We start from the raw sequence: 18674 nt of genomic DNA, 5'->3' as shown, positions 1-18674 counted from the left end.
GCAACAACAAAAGGTTATAATTTTTCAGGAAGCTCTCATGCTTTTCCAATCTGTTTTACTTTGCCCTTGACTCCCTTAGCCGCAGGTCCAAATGAGATTCCAGGATGTATGTCGACTCAATCTACGGGGTCAGTTACATTTAGCCCTCAGTATAATTTTCTTCCCCATCCTCAAAAGGGATATCAACAAAAATTTTATTCCTGGACAATTATATATTTAGGACCTGGGGCAGATCATAATGATGGGTGGATTAAAAAATATCCTTCCCATTTATCCCAACCATCTAATATGATAACTGTAAGACCTCAAAAACATCCCAAGGGATTTTCAGATTGTCCTCCATGGACTACCCCACATATACAAACCCTTTGGGAAAATATAGATATTAATAATGGATATCCTCCTTGGAATTATTGTATGTATAATACTACTGATCCGTACTTAGATCCCCATCATGTTAATACAATATTTAAATGGAATACTCCTGATCCAAATTTTAATAACAGAGGATATCTAAATAAAAATAATAAGACCCTTAATTGGTATAATAATAAGTTGCCACTTCCACTATTGGCTAATAAGCTAACAGATAATGGCTGGGTAGCCCCAATAATAACTTATCAAGGCTATGGGACTAAGGTCCATTCTCAACCACATTTGTGGAAGGTAATAGCTGCTTTAAGATCAGTAATTTTATATAGACCATTTTCTAATGCCACATTTTTAGTTAAAGCATGTATTCAAAGTCCTTATGCATTTCTGTTAGCTTATTATTATACTGATGTAGCAGTCAGCTACACCAGAACTGTATATAATGTTCAATGTTTAAATTGTACAATAACAAATTGTGTCACCAGGGATAATGGAAATTATAAGGTTATGTTGCTAATAAGACAGCCACCGTATATTATGATACCAGTAAATGTTAATGGAAGTTGGTACGATGATCAAGGAATAAGAGCTTTACAATTGTTAAACAATCAGTTAACTAGATCTAAGAGGTTTATAGCTGCATTGATTTTTGGTATTACTGCTTTGATTTCTATAATTACCTCACTGACTGTATCTGCTGTTGCTTTGACTAAACAAATTCATACTGCAACTTTTGCTGATCAGTTGTCAAAAAATGTTACTTTAGCCTTAACTACTCAAGAAATTGTAGATAGAAAACGTAATGATAGGGTAGATGCTCTTGAAGAAGCAGTATTGGCTATTGGTCAAGAATTAATAACTCTTAAAGTAAAATTGTCCTTACACTGTCATTCAGATTTTAAATGGATATGTGTGACTCCTTTACAAGTTAACCACAGTATTCACACGTGGGATAAAATAAAAAACCATATACACGGAGTGTGGAAGCATTCAGATTTGTCTTCAGATATTACTAAGCTACATCAAGAAATTTATGATATGAGTGAGGGTGAGAAGAAGTTTAGTGCCCAAAATATAGCTTCAGATTTATTTAACAATTTAGCAGGGTATGTTGGGCATGCCTCATGGACCACATTTTTTTTATAATTTAGGAGTGTCAATTTTCATATTTGTCCTTGTTTTAATTCTCCTTCCAGTCATCTTCCGACTCCTGAAAGCCTCTATCTCTCAACTTTCTACTGAATTCCACACCTTTGTCTTAAAAAATAAAAAGGGAGAGATGCTGGGAGCCACAAAGTGGCTAAGAAGAATAATCCTGTGTGAGGCCTAACTGCAAGCAAAGCTACAGCAGAGGCTGAAGAAACTGAAGCTGCAAAGCAGTTTCGAAGAATCCCCCAGCTGATCCTGTTTAGTAAAAATCTCTGAAATATGATTTCCTCTTCTATTCTTGTGCTTCTTTTCTGTCTGATGCTTATGTGTGTTGTGAGTCATTCTTGGCTCATAATATGGGAACTTTCTCAAATTCCTGAGCTTCCACCCAAGTATGGGCCATTATTTACTTATAAACCTAAGCCCTTGTTAAATAGGTTGAAAACAATTGAACCATGCATAAAGAACTTTCCTAAGAATGGGAAGTTTCCCTTCAGAGGAGTAAGAGTAAATATTATGCAGAACTGCCATGTAGGCCTGGAGATTTTTGTTGGACTCTGGTCCGTCCCCATGGAGACAGATTCGGGGGTGGTTTGGGTGTTGCCCATGGCCCAACAATTGTGGATATTATAAGATAAGACATATTTTTTTTTATAATAAACGCTACCTGTTGGGACCCAGCAGGTGGAAATTATTATTATAATTGGCAAGATTTTTTTGATATATAAATTTTATAATGAATAAAGCTTTTTATAATAGATAAGGTTTATTTAAGACAGTTTATGTTTGCACAACCTGCTAATGGTCTGAGGGCAGCCTGACCTCGAAAGCAAGCCACGTGTGAATACCCCACTCCCTATCAATGGCTATTCATGCCTGCTAGAGGAGCACAATAGGTAGCTTAGGCAAGAATATCTATCACCTTATGCCAAATCATTGTTAAAGTAAAAATTAGATACCTATCATTCTGCTTGCTATTTACTTATTTTCTAAGAATAAAAGTACAGTTTGTACGTAATCTTCATTTAAAATCTAAAACTAAAAGAATAGTTTGGAATAATAAATTAACATATATTGTTGTTTGTATAATCATGCATAAGAGTAAAATGTATAAAAGCTGATGCTCTCCTTTCAATAAACGGGTCATCTGCAGCACTTGCTGAGGGAGTTGGCTCCAATTCTTTCCATGCCTGTTTGTAGCCCCTCCTCCTGTTCGTGGTCTCCTGGCTGCTGGGGCTGGACCCCGGCAAGACCCAAACTTGTCCTCATTCCACAGGTGTGAGCGACACCAGGCAGAAGGTCCCCGTTGGGGTCTGACTGGGGAGGGTGGGTAACGGGACAGGAAGAAATGGGACCCTCTTCTGCTCAGTCACTCTGTGTGATGTCCCCTAGGGACAGAGCTAAGGGAGCAGCTAAGAAAATTTCTTAAATATGAGTGGGGTCTGCATGTCCCCTTGAAGAGGGATGTTGACTCTTGGAAACGTGCGTCTCCCCTCCTGATAGAAGCCACGTGAGGTTTACAGCCCTTCTTGTTCCAGCAGGTCAAAGACTTAAAGAAACAGACCCTCACACGCTCTCAGAGGCGGGAATCTTGAAGGAAATCCATTGCCCGGGAGACCCGGGCTCACACCAGGCCCAGGAGCCCACCCGTCAGAGAGTTTCCTCCTTCAGACGCCCCCACGCTACAGACCTGAGCCCCAGGAAGCTCCCCTGTCCTCTAAACTGAGGGACTGGGACCTGAGACCTGCCTGACTGGCCAGGGGACTGGAGTCGGATTCACAGCAACTAGCGGCTCCTATGAGGACGGGCTTCCTGCAGGGGGCGGTAGAGAGTCGCGTGACCACAGTGGAAGGGGGGCCTCCATAAAACACCCAGGGAAAGAGGACTGGTGTGGGCCCCAGAGTTCCCACCAAGGGAGCTTTTGGCAAAAGGCCAATTCTCTCTCTCTCTTTGTTGTTGTTGTCTTTTGTCTTTTTAGGGCTGCACTCTCGGCACATGGAGGTTCCCAGGTTAGGGGTCTAATCAGAACTGTAGCTGCAGGCCTCCGCCAGAGCCACAGCAACACAGGATCCAAGCTGGTCTGTGACCTACACCACAGCTCATGGCAACATCAGATCCTTAACCCACTGAGGGAGACCAGCGATCAAACCCACAACCTCATGGTTCCTAGTCAGATTCATTTCTGCTGCCCCATGACAGGAACTCCCAAAAGGCCAATTCTCTGGTGTTCACTTTTTGAATCTGGGAAAAGGCACGTTGTCAGAGCTGTAGCCATTTCCCTTCTGCACTGAAATAAATAGCCTTTGGATGTTGATCCAGCTCCTGAATTAACTGAGTCAGAACACCCCTACCCAGGGCAGAGCCAAAGTTCCAGGGAGGCTGACAGGACAGGCTGGGGACATGGGAAAGGGGACAGTCGCTCCACCTCCACACACTGACCTACTGGGGACAGAGCCCAGAGACTCAGGTCCTGCCCCACAGTCCTGTGCAGGGTGAGCCAGGAGGTCAGGGGACATTCCGCACCCTCTCAGGGAGCCTCCTTAGTGCACAGCTCATGACGCCAGGAAGTAGGAATCCGTTGTCTGTCACACACAAACCACCTAAGACAAAGGGCCTTAAACAGGAGGCATGGAGCTATTGTTTAGCACAACTGTGAGGGCTGAGGAGGAGGGGTGTGGCTGGCCTCACGGGCTCAGTCACCCACCTGCCCCCAGCTCAGGGCCCAGCAGGCCCTGGGTGTCCAGGATGGGCCTCACTTCCATTTGAGGCCTGGGCTGGGCTGGCTGGGAGAGCTGGGATGACCTGGTCTCTCTCTCCACGTGGCCTCTCACCTCAGGCTACTGACAGTGTGGTGGTCAGAGAGGGTTCTCTGATGGAGTCCCCTTTGAGCTGAGGTCTAAAGGATTAGAGGGCAGCAGTGAGCAGGAAAAAGGGGGCGAGGCTAGTGGGAGGGAGGGAAATGATTTATAAGATGTTCCAAGACCCTGTGAGGTAGGAAGAATTATGACACCTTATAGGAAAGAAAGGGGGGGGGATAATATTAGTTTGGTTAAAAAACAGAATATAAGAGGAAGGTGGATGTCAGGTCATGCAGGTTCAAGGAGATGAGAATTTGTTTTGTTTTGTTTTGTTTGTTAATATTCATACTAAGAATAATGGAATGGAATGGAATGGAATGCCATGGCAATGGAATGCCATGATCCAATTTGCACTTTAAAGAAAGAGCATGGCTATGTGTTTCAGGAATTGCAGGAGAAAGGAAGCAGGCTTTTTCACTCTTGGCACTACTGACATTTCTTTTTTGGGGGGAGCCAGCTATGGCATGTCCAAAACCCTACTAGCAGCTGCCACTCACTGGAGGAGAGGTAGGTAGAAACTGGAAGGAAACCACAATTCCCTAAAGTTACAACACTTACAGTTGCAAGTTGCACTGCTGTGCTCTACTGATTTGGCAAAAGCCTTTGGAGAGCTGCCCTGAATTCAGCAACAATTTAACTTAAAATTATGTTTTTATAAATACCACCTGCTATATACATTTTAAAAAGTGCTATATGTTTTCTCACTTTCCATTTGTCCTTGTCCATGGGTAAGGCCGGGCGAGCATCTGCCTCCAGAAACGTCTCCCAGCAGTTCTCTGTGGCCTGTGTTCACTGAACGGGAGCCCCATACTCACAGCCCAGCTGCCAGTGCACCTCTGCCTCCTAGAGAGGTGACAGGAACTGGCAGGTCATGGTAGGTATAGGGCCATCGATAGAGGGGAAGAGTGCCAGGCGTTCCTGCTTCCTCGCGGTCCCAGAGTCTCGGAAGATTACCTGTAATTGCGTGGGTGTGAGGAGAGGTGGGCAGATGAGAACCCCTGGTCATCATCGTCACAGGCATTTTGAGGGCAGGAATGGGTCCCTTTAAGCTATATCCAGGCGGGTCTTGCCTATTGCATGTGCCTTTCATTCTTTCTTTTCCTGTGATCAGGGAACCAGTAGAATGTAGATACCACCCCCGCCCCCGCAAATGTTCTAGGAAAGCCCATCCTCAGCGAGCCCTGGGTTAGGAGTCCATACTCGGTGGCTACCACACGGCCCTGACTTCACTGTCTACACAGCCCCTCCTGGGACTGCTTAGCCCTGGCCTCCCTTTCCCCTGAGGCCAGAAGGACTGGCCTCCCTTCCCCTGCCACTTCCCCCTGGAAGAAGACACCCTGTGGGAAGCCGGGAGAAGCCCTCGCTCAGCCTTGGACAGCTTCCCAGGTCCATCGCTGACCCCTGTGGCGCGGGTGTGCCCTGGATGGCCTATGATCACATTCCAGGGCACAGGTGGGTGGAGGGCGATTGCCTCTGATGTGTGGTCAGGGAGCGCGTGGAGAATCCCCAGGACAGCCAGCCAGTGATGCCCTGCCAAGCACAGCTCCCACACTCCACTCCAAGAGCCCTAGACGAAGGATGGAGAAACTGGCTCAGGCCAGCAGCTGTGGTCTGCTGAGGCCCCTGAGGCCTCGTGCACCCACCTGCACCCGGCCAGTGACCAAATCCAGCGAGGATCCCACAAACCTTCCCCGCAGGGATCCTTAATGTCTGGCTTCCAGACAGAGCCAGGGGGTCCCTTGAAATGGAGTTTTAATTAAAGAACAACCCCCCCTTGGCTAAGAAGGCAGCTGCAAGCTTATCACTGTGCCACCCTTCTTGTAATAATGTAACAACTGTGTGCTGTCTGTCCAAGCCAGCAGCCCTGTTAATCAGGTACCCAGCATTGCTTATCAGTTCCGCTTCTGTAACCTTGCTTGCTCAGTTTCTTAGGGAGGAACACTGTCTGCTTGGGGATGGGGGAGGTCCGGATGCTTACATGGGAAAATCAAGACCTTGTAGTGTATAAAAGTTACTGAGAACAAAGACCTGGTGCTCAGACTCTGGAGGTGACTCCTCTGAGCCCGCACCGGTGCTGAATAAACCTTGCTTTTCCATATCTCCGAGTGCTGTTTGTCTCCTTCTGTTGCCACAGTTTTTGCGGTTTCCACAACATTTTGGTGCGTTGGCTGGGAAGCTGACAACCGAGCTGGCCCTTGTGCCACCATTGTCGAGGAACCGGGGGAGGCCACGGTCGCTGGCCTGGTGACAGGTGGATAGCGCGCACCAGCCATTTTTGCCGGATCCAGACCCTCACTCGGGCCGTGCTGGCCTTGGCCCACACCACTTTGAACGGACTCAGAAGGAGAGTTAAAACAGGTTCCTGGACAGTACGTCAGACTGGTGAGTGCCCCGGGGACATCTGCCCAAGTCAGGACCCGCCATACGGCGGAAGGAGAGACTGATCACCTCTCAGTGACCAAAGGGTCACTCAGGTCAGGGTTTGCTCCCTTGGGATTGGGAGGCTTGTCAATTCTGGTTTGTGTGTGTGTGACTGTAGAGAAGGAGAGCCCATGCTCCACCGTCCTTGGACTACGGAGCCAGAGTGAGTCCTAACCTGCAGTTCCGTGGCGACCTCATACGGCTTATGGTGGCCCTCTTTGGGGGGATCCTGACGTCGGGGTTTATACAGTCCCACCTATGCTAAGAGGCGCCTGAAATATCTCCTCCCGGGGAGCGGTCAGGCAGACAAAGCGATTGTTACCTGAGGCCTTGCCCTCACTGTTTGTCTTGCATCACCGGCACAGGGTGGGACTTTACACAATGGGTAAATCGGCTTCCAAGCCCACTGTCTTAGAGTGTATGGTTAAGAATTTTAAGAAAGGATTTTCTAGAGATTATGGTGTTAAGCTGAGTCCTGGAAAACTGTATACCCTCTGTACCCTAGAGTGGCCCTCTTTTGGTGTTGACTGGCCTCCAGAAGGGACCTCAGATGTGTTCACAGTTGCAGCAGTATATAATGTTACAACAGGAGACCCTGGACACCCAGACCAATTTCCATATATTGATCAATGGTTAGAAATTGCCTATTTGAGGCCCCCATGGGTTCGGTTCTGCACCACAGACCAGGGACAGTGTAGGGTGCCAGTAGCCCAGTCCAAGAAGAAAACCTTGTCTCAAAAAAAGGTGCCACCTATTTATCAAGGGAAACCTGAGGACTCGCCCCCTATGCCACCACTTATGTGCTGCCGGCCCCACCTCCAGGAGCTGAAGGTCCCCAGATGCCAGATAGCCCACCGCCTTCTGTTTCTCCTCCTCCTTCTGCTTCTGAAGTTCCCGAGGTGATATCACCCCTGCAGCCAGATTCTCCAAAACCTATGAACAGGCGTCTCTGTTCAGCTCAGGGAGCAGCCACTCCAGCATCACAAATGCCCTTAAGGGAGACACGGGGACCACAACAAGTCGCCCCGATGGGACCATAGAAGAGGGGGGATGTTTTTATTATTACCAGCCCTTTTCCACTGCCGATCTCCTCAACTGGAAACACCATACTCCCTCATATTCTAAAAAGCCTCAGGCGCTGATTGATCTCTTAAAATTCATTTTCCAGACACACTGTCCCACCTGGATAGACTGCCGGCAACTCCTTTTTACTCTGTTTGACACTGAAGAGCACTGGCGAATTGTAACAGAAGCCCAAAAATGGCTTCAGGCCAATGCGGGTGGTCGAGCAGACTTGGCAAACTGGGTGAGGAAGCCTTCCCAGAAGAAAACCCCCACTGGGACTATGACACTGAGGAAGGGAAACGTAACCTAGAGAGGTACCGGCAGGCCTTCCTGCAGGGGGCAAAAGCTGGGGCTAAAAAGCCCACTAATATAGCTAAGATCAGTGAGATACTACAAGAGCCAAGTGAAAGCCCAGCCAAATTCTATGAGAGACTATGTGAGGCTTTCTGAACCTACACCCCTTTTGATCCTGAGGCCCCTGAGAACCAACGGATGATAAATGCTGCCTTTGTGGACAAGCCCAATCAGATATCGTAAAAAGCTACAGAAATTAGAAGGCTTTGCAGGAGAAAATGCCACTAAACTGTTGGAAATAGCCCACAAGGTTTTTATTAACTGAGACCAGGTGGCCCGCCGTGATGCAGAAAAGAGAATAAAACAAAAAGTGACCCTTCTGGCAGCCACCCTGTCAAAACCGGTGCCCCCAGTGGGACCACCCCGTAGGGGACAAGGCACAAGGCCAGGGAAAAGGAGTCCCCTGGAACATGACCAATGTGCTTACTGCAAAGAAAAGGGACATTGAAAAAATGAATGCCCCAACCGTCCTGAAAAAAGACCAAGGCCCCACCTAGCCAGTACCAATCTGAGCCATTCAGCACCAACCTGATCAGCCTAGCTGAGTCTGATTAGGGGGGACCAGGCTCTCTCCAACTGGGCCCCCAAGAGCCTATTGTCAGAATTTAAGTAGGGGGCCACCCCATAGACTTTATGGTTGACACAGGTGCTGAACTTTCTGTGGTTACACAACCTGTGGCTCCCCTCTCGGGGAAAGAAACCACCATTGTTGGGGCCACAGGTAACCAAACCCACAGGCCCTTCTGCGGTCCTCGATGATGTCGGTTAGGAGGCCATGAAGTAATACATGAATTTCTTTACTTGCCTGACTGCCCAGTCCCCCTGATGGGAAGAGACCTGCTGGCTAAAATGGGGGCACAAATTTCCTTTTCTACTGACAGATCGGCCCAACTTAAATTGACAGAACCCCCTCTCCTTTAATCATGGCTCTTGCTGTAAAAAGGGAAGAGGAATGGCACTTATACTCTCCCCCTTCAGAAATGGGGACCATTCCCCCAGAACTAGAGACTAAATACCCATTGGTTTGGGCTGAAGGAAACCCACCAGGACTGGCAAAATGCCACGCTCCTGTCTTAATTGATCTAAAACCTGGAGCTCAACCGGTAAAGCTACGGCAATACTCAATTCCCAGAGAAGCTCGACTGGGAATCCAGATTCACCTGGATAGGCTGCTTCAGCATGGACTGTTAATAAAATGTCAGTCCCCTTGGAACACCCCTTTACTGCCCATGAAAAAACCCAGGACTACCGCCCAGTACAGGACTTGAGAGCCATAAATGAAGCAACGGTCACATTACACCCGTCCGTCCCTAACCCATATACCTGCTAGGGCTGATCCCCTCCACTGCTAAGTGCTTTACTTGCCTGGACTTAAAAGACGCTTTTTTCTGCCTCCGGGTGGCACCTGCCAGTCAGCCCTTGTTTGCTTTTGAATGGGAAAATCCACATACAGGGACAAAGGAACAGCTCACCTGGACTAGACTCCCACAAGGATTCAAAAACTCTCCCACTCTTTTAGTGGTGCCTTAGCTGCTGACCTGGCTGAATTTCCTGGACAGAAACTGGGCTGTGTTTTGCTACAGTATGTTGATGACCTCTTACTAGCTGGCACCACGGAGGCTCAGTGCCTAGAGGGAACAAGAACTCTCCTTTCCCTACTGATGGAGGCAGGGTATCGGGTATCAAGGAAAAAGGCACAAATCTTCAAACAAGTCAAGTATCTGGGCTTCAACATCATGCAGGGCCGATGAATGCTGGGGACTGAAAGAAAGCAGGCAGTTTGTGCCATTCCTGTCCCTACCACCCGCTGGAAGGTTCGTGAGTTCCTGGGGCAGCAGGATTCTGCCGGATATGGATCCCCGGGTTTTCAGACCTGGCCAGGCCTCTGTATGAGGCTCTAAAAGGGGAAGAAAAGGCTCCCCTTAAATGGGGACCAAGCCAGGAGACAGCGTTTCAGACAATCAAAACTAAACTCACTGAGGCTCCAGCCTTGGGACTTCCTAATGTAACCAGAGAATTTAACCTTTTTGTTCATGAGAAAAATGGGATGGCTTTGGAGTCTTAACTCAAGAATTTGGGCCTTGGCAGAGGCCAGTGGCATATCTGTCTAAACAAATTGACTCAGCTGCTGCCGGATGGCCTCCCTGCCTCCGAGCACTGGCAGCTACCACCTTGTTGGTAAGAGAGGCTGACAAGTTGACCCTGGGACAAAACCTCAATGTTAAAGTCCCACATTCAGTTGTAACCCTAATGGATACCAGGGGCCACCATTGGCTCACACATGCACAAATGACTCAATATCAAGGGTTACTATGTGAAAATCCACGGGTAAAACCGGAGGTTGTACGAACTCTGACCCAGCCACTTTTCTGCCAGATGAAGCGGGGCCCCCAGACCATAACTGCCTGGAGGTACTAGATGAGGTATTTTCCAGCAGGCCTGACTTGACTGATAAACCACTCCAAAATCCTGACCTGGTTTTATATACTGATGACCGCAGCTTTATGGAAGATGAAAAAAGGATGACAGGATATGCTGTGGTATCTGACTTAAAAGTGATAGAAGCAGAGGTGCTTCCTCAAGGCTGGTCAGCACAGAGAGCAGAATTATGGGCCTTAATCAGAGCACTGGAACTCAGCCAAGACCAGCGAGTTAATATCTATACCGACTCACGATATGCCTTTGCAACTTTACATGTCCTGGAGCCTTGTATAAAGAAAGAGGGCTCCTCACTGCTGAAGGAAAAGGAATTAAAAACCAGGCTGAAATCTTAAAGCTCCCAGAAGCAGTATGGGAACCTAAAAAAGTTGCAGTTATCCACTGTAAAGGCCACCAAAAGGGGATGACCCGGTGACAAAAGGAAACCGTAGTGCTGATGCAGCTGCCAGACAGACAGCCCGGGGACAACAGCCAGACAAACCTAAGGTCTTGCTGGCCCCAGAAGTGCCAGCTGTCCCCAAATATTCTCCAGAGGAAAAAAAAATGGATAAGGGAAGAAGGAGAAACTAAAACTAAAATGGGGTGGTGGGTCACACGGGACCACCGAGTTTACATTCCAGAACAGCTGGCCTACAAACTAGTCCGCCAAGAACATGAGCTAACCCATATGGACAAAACTGCCTTAGAGACCCTACTGGGCCGGTACTATCTCATTGCTCATCTTCCTGCGCTCTGCTCCTCTGTCTCCCAAAGATACATAACCTGTTTACAGAATAATGCCCGCCAGGGGCCCCACAGACCAGCTGGGGCGCAACACTGCGGACTGTCCCCATTTGAGGATATAGAAGTGGACTTTACTGAGGTCACCCCTAGTAAGGGGTACAAATATTTACTAGTTTTTATCTGTACATTTTCAGGATGGGTAGAGGCCTTCCCTACCCGAACTGAAAAGACAAGGAAAGTAACCAAGACACTCCCGAGAGACATTATTCCCAGATATGGAATGCCTCTGACCATCAGGTCAGATAATGGACCGGCATTTGTGGCCAAAATAGTACAACAGGTGGCAAAAGCTTTACAGATCCGACGGAAACTATATTCTGCGTATCGCCCTCAAAGTTCAGGGAAAGTAGAACACATGAACCGAACCCTTAAACAGACCCTGACAAAGTTATGTCAGGAAACTGGCTTGCCCTGGATAGACATGTTGCCGGTGGCCCTCTTAAAAGTGAGATGCTCACCCCGAGTGGGAATAGGATTCTCGCCATTTAAAATCTTATATAGAAGGCCACCTCCACTAATCAGTTTAAAAGGAAACACCAGGGAGTTGGGAGACTTGGAATTACATAAACAATTACAAGGACTGGGGCTCATTATTTCTCGGATACATAGATGGGTCACAGACAGAATACCTGTGTCCTTAGGTATAACAGTACACCCCCACAAGCCGGGGGACCAGGTGTGGATAAAGGACTGAAAAAAGGAGCCTTTAAAGCCGGTATGGAAGGGCCCCTATACTGTAATTCTAACCACCCCCACTGCTCTTAAAGTAACAGAAATAGATGCTTGGATCCATCATTCTAGAGTAAAACCGGCTGGCACAGCTGACGACCGTGGAGAGTGGGAGACTGCCCTCGATCCGGAGAGACCTCTTCGCCTGACAATACAGAGAAGGAGACGATGATCTCAAAGCCCTGCTCTGACCACACCGGAAGCTGGTGAGTCAACGCACGGCTAAAGCTTGAGGAATCAGCAGCCTGGTAAAATAAACTGCCTTACCTCCCTTCCACGAGAGACTCTCTAAATGTCATATACTGTTATCTTATGATCAACATGTATGTTTGCTGCCTGTTGCTGTTAATCTGGTCCCCTTTGGTTCTGTCAGGATCCATGTCCTCATGTGACCCGTGTATTCGAGTGACCCGATCAGATCAAGGGGTTACATGGACTTTGCTTTACTCCACTCATTTCTCCTGTTCTGGAGAAATTCATGGAAGTTGTACTCACAACAGGACCGCTTATTCTATCTGTCAACAGGGGGACCAATATACTTACTTTGATCCATGATACTCACCAACTGAGGAATGGTTAAAAGTCCGGCGCTCTCATAAATCAGGGCAGCTAATTAATCGGACCCAAATTACCAACCCCAAGTTGCCAGTGTCAATACTTTTCGATGCCTGTGAAGCTATGAATGGGTCATGGACTTCTACTAGACCATGTAGAAGCCCATCATGGGAAAGAAAATATAGACTCCAGCATAAATATATGTGCTGGGGGACCACCTGGAATGCACTTACTGGAGCTGTGTGGCCTGGGCAACCTGGAATAAGGGAGACAAAACAGCTGTCCTTCAAAAGGGTACAGCCCCTCCAGACTGCCAGACTAAAACTTGTAACCCAGTTAATTTCACTATTTTCAATTCCAGTGAGCCCAAATGGAAGGAGGGTTTCAAAATAAACATTGGCATTGATGGAAGAGGCCTTGACCCTGGAGCTGTGTTACATTTCCAGTAAATCACGTTTGTGCTCCAAGCTGCCTCTCACAGTGTCTTTCATTCCTTTTATAAAGAGATAAGAAACACCCCACCTCCCATTCTGGCCACAACTAAGAACTTGTTCTTAGCCCTGGCAGAAACTATTACACAAACTCTCAAGGTCTCCTCTTGTTATGTATGCAGGGGAACAAACACAGGAGACCACTGGCCTTGGCAAGCCAGAGAACTGGACCCATTAGAGCCTCATAATGAGACTGCATACCCCCAACTCACCAATGGGCATGGTTCCTCAGAACTGCTATTATAGGGAGAAATTGTCTTGCGAGGCAGGGAGGACGGTTTAATGTTTCGGTAGGAAGCTTAACATGTTTAGGCCTGAGGTATTATAATCTGACTGCCCAAAAGACTCAATGGTGGTCATCCTCCAATCACTCAGAGAGAGAGAGGACAAGATGGCGAGGAGTAGGGGGATACGCTCGCCCTCTCCCACAAACACAACAAAAAAAGCACATCTACAGAATAAATGACTTGCACAGAACAGCAACCAATCGCTGGCAGAGGAACCTAAACTCCAATAACGGCAAGAAGTTCGTGACATTACTGGGCAGAAGGGAGAAAAGAGGAGAATGAGAGAAGGTGAATCCAAGCGGGACAGACGCTCCCGAAAGGGAACTGCGGAGGAGAAAGGGATCCCGCACCCTGGAAAGTCACCTACCGGGGAAAGATCAAACAACCGAGAATCTCCAGATGCAGAGAAGAGTGTAGCAGTAAGTTGGAGTACGGAAAAGCCGATCAAGAACCAAACGGACCATCTGAACTACGGGCCCAGTCACCAAAAGTTGCGACGCCTGGGTGGGGGCTGGGCACCGAGACCTCAGCCCCGGAGGTTAGTCCCCGGGCTGGGGGGGCGGGGCAGAGCGGAAACTGCTTGGGAGGTCTAGAAACCGTTTGACGGGGCAGAGACTGCTGGGAGACTAGAAAACAAAGCTGTCGCAGAGGAAGGGAACAATACTCTAGGGGCAGGGAAGTGGAAAGCCCAATCAGAGGGAACCTGGGAGAAGAGCCTGGTCTGCGCCCATGCTGGGGAGGGGAGAGAAGAAGGGGTGGGTCCCCATAGAATACCCCCCACGCCACAGCAAGCTTACAGGCCTGCTAGCTAGCAGAAAGCTGTGCTTCCCAGTGCATTCCCTCCGCCTACCCCCACCACCCCCTATGCTCTCGCCGAACCTGGGGCTGCCTGCCATCCAGGAGGGCTGGCCTCAACAATTGCCTGAAGCCTACCACTGCAGTGGTTGTCCCTGCACAGGCCTGCTTGCCCTTTGAAGGGACTACACTTCCGCAGAGCAGCACCAAATACCACCAGCCCCCGAGAAAAGGCCTGCAGCCCAGAAAAGCTAGAACAAGCCTAGCCAGCCCGTGAATAGATTGGCCTAATTCTTGGACAGTTTTTCTGAGTTGGGCTGCCCCAGGGCAGAGCCTCTCGAGTCTCCAACGGCCCTGCTACCCGCCCAAGCCCCCAGGGGGTGCTGAGACCTAGTGGACCAGCTGCATAGGACTGCCAGCTCCAGGCAGGACCCCCTGCAGCCCAGAAAAGCTGCAACAAGCCTGGCCAAGTCGGGAAAAGATCTCAGATGGTCTTTCTGAGTCAGGCTGCCCTGGGGAGGAACCTATTGGGTTTCCAGTGGCCCTGCTACCTGCCCAAGCCCCCAGGGGTGCCCCACTCCCATGAAGTAACTGCTCAGCACCACCAGCCCCCTGGAATAGCCCCTGCAGCCCAGAAAAGCTGCAACAAGCTCAGCCAGACTGTGAAAAGATCCGCCTACATTCGCAGGCTGTCCTTCTGAGTTGGGCTGCCCTAGGGAAGAGCCTCTTAGGTTCTCAGTGACCCAGATAGCTGCTCCAGCCCCCAGGGGGTGTTGCACTCCTGAGGAACGGCTGCCCAACACCGCCAACCCCCTGAAAGAACCCCACAGCCTAAAAACACCAGAGCAAGCTCTGTATGACCAAGTGAAATCTGCTACCATCGTGGGGTGGACCTCCCAGTCCTGTCTGCCCTAGGAAGCCCTCCTTTGCTTCAAAGAAACACTGTTAGCCCCATCAACACTCCAGAAAAGCCACACTGCCTCAAAAAAGATTGACCAACAACGCCAGCCCTCAGGAAATATTCCACGGCAGTGACAAGGCAAACACTGCCCGATCACGGAGAGTACAACTCCCTCAGGAGAAAGAAAACAACAAGCAAGATGAAGAAGCTGAGAAACCACCCCCAGTCAAACCAACAGAACTCACCTAAAACAGTCAACAATGAAACGGATCTCTGCAGTCTGACAGACCTGGAGTTCAAAAGAGAAATAGTGAAAATACTGAAGGAATTAAGAGACGATATGAACAGTAATGCAGATACCCTCAGAAAGGAACTAGAAAATATAAGGAGGAGCCAAGAAAAACTAGAACATTCATTTGCAGAGATGCAAACTGAACTAAGGGCAGTAAAAACCAGAATGAATAATGCAGAAGAACGAATCAGTGATATGGAAGATAGAATAATGGAAATCACTCAATCCGGTCAACAGACAGAAAACCGAATCAAAAAACTGGAAAGCAATATAAGAGACCTATGGGATAATATAAAGCGGGCCAATCTACGCATAATAGGAATTCCAGAAGGAGTAGAAAAAGATAAGGGGATGGAAAATATATTTGAAGAAATTATCGATGGAAACTTCCCAAATCTAAAGGATACTGGGTTCAAGATACAAGAAGCACAGAGGGCCCCAAACAAACTGAACCCAAACAGACCCACACCAAGACACATCATAATAAAAATGGCAAAAGTTAGTGATAAAGAGAGGATCCTAAAGGCAGCAAGAGAAAAACAGAATGTTACCTACAAGGGAACCCCCATAAGAATATCAGCCGATTTCTCTACAGAAACACTACAGGCCAGGAGGGAATGGCAAGAGATATTTAAAGTGCTCAAAGGAAAAAATATGTAACCTAGAATACTCTATCCAGCAAGAATATCATTTAAAATAGAAGGGGAAATAAAAATTTTTCCCAACAAACAAAAACTTAAAGAATACAGCAACACAAAACCCAGGTTAAAGGAAATATTGAAAGGGATTCTCTAAACCAAAAAGAAAGGAAGGAAAGGGAAGAAAAACGAAAAGAAAAAGAAGAAGAAGAGGAAGAACTAGGACTGAGGAAACTGCAATCAGAGAGCAGTCACTCAAATAAGCCAGCATACAGATTTAATCATGAACATGCTTCAAACAAAATAAAATTAAAAAGAAAAAATAAAAAAGAGTCATCAAAACCATAAAATGTGGGCAAGGGATGTCAGGAGGAACATCAGGCTAAAACACATAATTATGGGAAGGGGTTAGCATACTTAAAAAACAGGGCAACCAAAGCCAAAACCAAATATTGCATCTGCAAAAAATGAAAAAAAAATACACTCAAGCAGATAATAACAGGAGACCATCCAACCAAAAAAAAAAAAAAAAAAAAAAAAAAAGGAAGAATGGAGAACCATAGAATCAACTGGAACACGAGGTTCAAATGGCAATAAATAATCATCTATCAATTATCACCTTAAATGTCAATGGACTGAATGCCCCAATCAAAAGACATAGAGTGGCTGAGTGGATAATAAGGCAAAAACCTTCAATATGCTGCCTACAAGAAACTCACCTTAGGACAAAAGATACATATACATTGAAAGTGAAAGGGTGGGGAAAATATTTCACGCCAATAGACATGACAGAAAAGCAGGAGTCACAACGCCCATATCAGACAAAATAGACTTTAAAACAAAAGACATAAAGAAAAAGAAGGACACTACTTAATGATTAAGGGATCCATCCAAGGAGAGAATGTTACTATCGTCAACATATATGCCCCAAATATAGGAGCACCCAGATACATACAACAAATATTAACAGACATAAAGGAAGATATTGATGAGAATACAATCATAGTAGGAGACCTAAATACCCCCCTCACATCAATGGACAGATCCTCTAGACAGAAAACCAATAAAGCAACAGAGATCCTAAAGGAAACAATAGAAAAGTCAGACTTAATTGATATCTTCAGGACACTACACCCAAAAAAAGCAGAATACACATTCTTCTCAAATGCTCATGGAACATTCTCAAGAATCGACCACATATTGGGACACAAAGCGAATCTCAATAAATTTAGGAACATAGAAATTATCTCAAGTATCTTCTCTGACCACAATGCCATGAAATTAGAAACCACCCATGGGAAAAGGAAAGAGAAAAAACCTACTCCATGGAGACTAAACAACATGCTACTAAAAAACCAATGGGTCAATGAGGAAATCAAGAAGGAAATTAAAAACTACCTTGAAACAAATGATAATGAAGACACAACCTCTCAAAACCTATGGGATGCTGTGAAAGCAGTGCTTAGAGGGAAATTTATAGCAATACAGGCCTTTCTCAAAAAAGAAGAAAGATCCCAAATTGACAACTTAACCCTCCACCTAAACGAATTAGAAAAAGAAGAACAAAGAAGCCCTAAAGTCAGCAGAAGGAAGGAAACTATAAAGATCAAAGAAGAAATCAATAAAATAGAGACTCAAAAAACAATAGAGAAAATTAATAAAACCAAGAGCTGGTTCTTTGAAAAGGTGAACAAAATTGACAAACCCCTGGCCAGACTCACTAAAAAGAAGAGAGAAAGAACCCAAATAACCAAAATTAGAAATGAAAAAGGAGAAATCACAACGGATACAGCAGAAATACAAAAAACCATAAGAGAATACTATGAACAACTATACGGCAACAAGTTTGACAATCTGGAAGAAATGGACAATTTTCTAGAATCTTACAGCCTGCCAAAACTGAATCAAGCAGAAACAGACCAACTGAACAGACCGATCACTAGAAATGAAATTGAAGAGGTCATAAAATCACTCCCTACAAATAAAAGTCCAGGACCAGATGGCTTCACAGGTGAATTTTATCAAACATATAAAGAGGAATTGGTGCCCATCCTCCTTAAACTCTTTCAAAAGGTTGAAGAAGAAGGAATAATCCCAAAGACATTCTATGAGGCCACCATCACCCTCATTCCAAAACCAGGCAGAGATACCACCAAAAAAGAAAACTATCGCCCAATATCATTGATGAATATAGATGCAAAAATTCTCAACAAAATCTTAGCCAACCGAATCCAACAACATACCAAAAAAATTATACACCATGACCAGGTTGGGTTCATCCCAGGTTCACAAGGATGGTTCAACATACACAAATCAATCAACGTCATCCACCACATTAACCAAAGAAAAGTCAAAAATCATATGATCATCTCAATAGACGCAGAAAAAGCATTTGACAAAGTCCAACATCCATTCATGATCAAGACCCTCGCCAAAGTGGGTATAGAGGGAACATTCGTGAATATAATCAAAGCCATTTATGAGAAACCCACAGCAAATATAATCCTCAATGGGGAAAAACTGAAAGCCTTCTCACTCAAATCTG

This window comes from Sus scrofa, unplaced genomic scaffold (genome assembly GCF_000003025.6).
Source record: "Sus scrofa isolate TJ Tabasco breed Duroc unplaced genomic scaffold, Sscrofa11.1 Contig2407, whole genome shotgun sequence".
Classification (NCBI taxonomy): Eukaryota; Metazoa; Chordata; class Mammalia; order Artiodactyla; family Suidae; genus Sus; species Sus scrofa.
This window is presented reverse-complemented; position numbering follows the sequence as displayed.